The sequence below is a fragment of the Calidris pugnax genome, unplaced genomic scaffold, assembly GCF_001431845.1.
Source record: "Calidris pugnax isolate Ruff unplaced genomic scaffold, ASM143184v1 scaffold196, whole genome shotgun sequence".
Classification (NCBI taxonomy): domain Eukaryota; kingdom Metazoa; phylum Chordata; class Aves; order Charadriiformes; family Scolopacidae; genus Calidris; species Calidris pugnax.
Window position 1 is genome coordinate 2,794,427 of NW_015091042.1, and position 3,668 is coordinate 2,798,094.

A 3,668-nucleotide genomic window follows, 5' to 3' on the forward strand; every position below is an offset into this window, starting at 1 on the left:
GGGGGGGGAAGGGGGAGGGGTGTACCGCTTAGAAAATTTTATTGCAAGGCATATCTTAATAAAAGCCGTGGGGTAGATGGTGAAACGCAAGCACTACCAGAGCAAATAAATTTGACGCCCAGGATGGACGGGCAGGTAGCTGAATTGTGTTATGCATGGAAATATAGCCCAGACACAACTCAGCAACTACGTTTCTGTTAATTAAAAGCTTAACCTTGTTCTAAACGATAGAAAAGAGAGGGGGGTGGAAAGGAAAAAAAAATCTAAAGGGCCTGTAGGGTTGTTGCTGTTCAGTTTAAAGGACTAAACGCCCTTTTCCAACACGATCAACAAAAGCTGACACTTAAATGGCAAGAGAGCAAGCTCGCCGAGCAGGCACGCTGGTGCCGAGGTTTCTGCAGTTCCCTCTCCCGAGGGAAAAATAGTCAGTCCGGGTTTTTTGGGTGATCCTGACCAGGGTTTGCAGCTCGCCAGCCTGACCTGTCAAGCGGATTATTTTAGAGGGAGATTAATAGGGGAGGCGGGCTGCAATAATAATCGTTTTGTTTGATGTGACAACTTTGATAGGCGTTGATTTACTTACAAACTGATAGGCTTTTAATTGAGCGCCTCCATCCAGCTTGAGATGAAAGGAAAACCGCATTGAAAAGCTGCCCGAGTGCCCTCGAGCCTCAATACTGATTAGCCATCTCGACAGTGAATAGTTCAAGGCATTTTCAAACTTTTTTTCCTCTCTCGCTCTCGCTCTCCTCTCCTCCTCAAATATCTGCCAGCCCACTCCTTTTTAAGAGAAAATAAATCATTTCCATTGTGTGCAAATAAAATCGACTTGACATGCTTGCCAATAGCTGGTAGGTAAAGGAAAGTGTGGACTGGCACTTGTTAATTAATTCCTCCTTTGCTCTCCTTTTTTTTAAGTTACAATTTTCCTTTGTGAGAGGAGGAAGACGGGCTCCAACCCTTGGGTTTTTGTGTTTTGTTTTGTTGGTTTGTTTTGTTGTTTGTTTTTTTTAAAAAAAAGAGAATAAAAGCAATGAAAGCAACAGCCACCAAAACTTCAACAAGACTACACAAGTAAATGCCAAAGAGCAAACCGTCTGCGCGGACGCATTAACCAAGGATCCCTCGCAGAAGGTAACGAGCAGGATGGGATCCATCTTCTTCAGCTCAAGAGAGGAGAGGAGCCCGCAGCAGCCAAAGCCAAAACCCCGCACCGCTTGGAAGCTGCAGCCCCGCCGCCCGCCCGGTCCCGAGGCGTGTGTATCCCGACTCCCAGCCCCTCGCTGGGAATCGTTTTCTGCCTGTGTTAAAGGCAGTGAATAAGCTCTCATGGCTCAGAAATGCTTTGGAGGGGGCAAGGGGGGAGGGGATGTCTCGGGGCTGATTTTTTTACGAGCTTCTACATAAAAAGTTTACAGTACTGAGTGTGATTTAAATCTCATTTCAAAGGCTGAGCGGAAAAAAAAAATAAAAGAAAAGAAAAAAAAAAAAAAGCTGTCCTCTGAAGTTACTAATTAAATTAGCCTCTGATGCTTCTACTTCAGCCAGAAAGATCGGGGTTCGTGCTGTTCCCCCTCTCTTTCCCCCCGCTTTTCCCGTCGGTGCGCTGCCTGTTTTACACATGTATCGGGTATCGCCTCTGCTTCCCCGGCTTGCAAGTAAAACAACCCCTTCCCGAAATCATCCTCACCTCCACAAGAAAAGAGAGGGAAGGGAAAATGGGGAGGGGGGAGCCTTCCCACAGCTGACTCTACCTTAAGACAATTAATCTTTAGTCTTTCACCCTGGGAGGCAGGATAAATACAACGAGAAAACAGATAGGAGTCTCCCCGGTCCTGTAAGGAAAACAGCTGTTCCAAGCACTTTAATGCAAATGAACACAAATGAAGGTTTCAGCTTTTTTTTTTTTTTTTTCTTCCAGAGTTTTACTGCACTCCATTTATCAATTGGACTTGACAACAAAAGAAAGAACTGGGGGAAAACCTGGGGCAGATTCAAGTCACTTCCACTCTATAGAAAGGAAGGGGGGGAGTTCCTTGAGGGCAAGTTGTGGGTCTTGTCAGTCCTATTGCAATATCGGGTTTTATGCAAGATTTCTTTCTCTACACCCCCACCCCCCTTTAATTTTCACGGGCTTGCAAGATGACGGCGGTGATTACAAAATGAAAGTATGTTTATGACTTTCTACTGAAAAGTTGCAGCAACAAGCCCTATGCTTTCAGAGAAAACAGAGAAATTAAAAAGTTTGTTAAAAATCATTATATCTCTATATAAACTAGAAGATTTCTGCATATTTGCCCTACTCTATACACTATATTAAAAGAGTAAATTGGTTTTAATAAAAGACAGCAGATATACTTACTTGACTGCAGGATTTAAAGGGTACCGCTTTACGGCGGGGGGGGGTGGGGGCTGGGGGGAGATATCTAGGAAAACCTGCCTTATGTCTACCTCGTAAGAGAAGATCATTAAAGGCTATCTGACACATCTGTTTAGGGACTGGGGGAGAAAACGGTGTTTCAAGGGAAGAAAAAGGACTTGGTTCAGCAGATATAAACGCGAGAAAGTGAAAGTCCTTCCTCTCGCCCACCCCTTCCAGGATCAGCGCCTGTTCTGGTCGGAGTCCAGGTCAGGAATTGGACGCGACCCCTAAAGCACTTGCCTTGTTCTTCACTTGTCAAACGTGTTTTATCTCTAAGTGACCTTTTTGTTAATGTTGTAGATTGTGTGGGCCACCATGTCAGATCCGGAAACAAAAGTAAAAGATTGATTAACACATTTTGCCTGTGAAAAAATGTTATGGGACGAGGAGGTGGGGGGGAATAGTGGGATACAAAGTACAAAGAGAAAGAAAAAGGCAATCCAGGGAGCGACAGAAGGGCTGTGGACTCCGCTCGGGGCATCCGCCGGCGCGGTAAAACCGGGGTTGAGGGCAGAGGACTCGGTAGGCTTCGGGAGCGCACAGACACAAAGCAGGATGTCTATAACGCCCGGGTGGATACCGTCTACATACCCACGAGGTTCTCAACACAGCCTAGCTGAGATCAACCACGTAAATGGCGAACCGATACTCTCGCTAAGGCCAGGGGCCGCCTCCCCAGGCCCCCGGTACCGGCGACCGGGCCAGCCCGGCAGGCGCAGGGACGGAGGGCGCTTCTTCGAAGAGGACGAGGAGGGAAGGGGAAGAGGAGCCCGGTGGCCCTTCCCGGCCCCGCACCCGCTGCCCTACGCGTAGGTCAGCGCGGTGCGGGGCCGGGAAGAGCTGCCGGGTTGCTGGCACACAAATCGAGTTTACTCGAAGGATTTATTCCGTAAATTGAATGGCTTTTTCTCCCGAGGAGCCCGTCTCTCCCTCTGTTTTCCTTCCTCTCTCTCTCTCTCTCTCTTTCCCCCTTCAAGTCACACCAGGCTTGTAATCAGCAACAAAAGCTGACATAAATCAAGGGCGGATTGACAGGGGCTGACAAATAACTGATTGATTGCGGTTGGGGAGCACTGACAATTGACGGCGGGGCGGAGAGACCCGAAAGGCGGCGGCGGGCGGTGCGTGACAGCCCCGCGTGTGACGACCGGCCTCCCCCCCCAATCCCGCCGCGCTCCCCGCGCCGCCGCAAGCCGCGCCGCAGCTCCCCGGCTCCCGCCCGCCGCGGGCGGCGACGTGCAGGCCC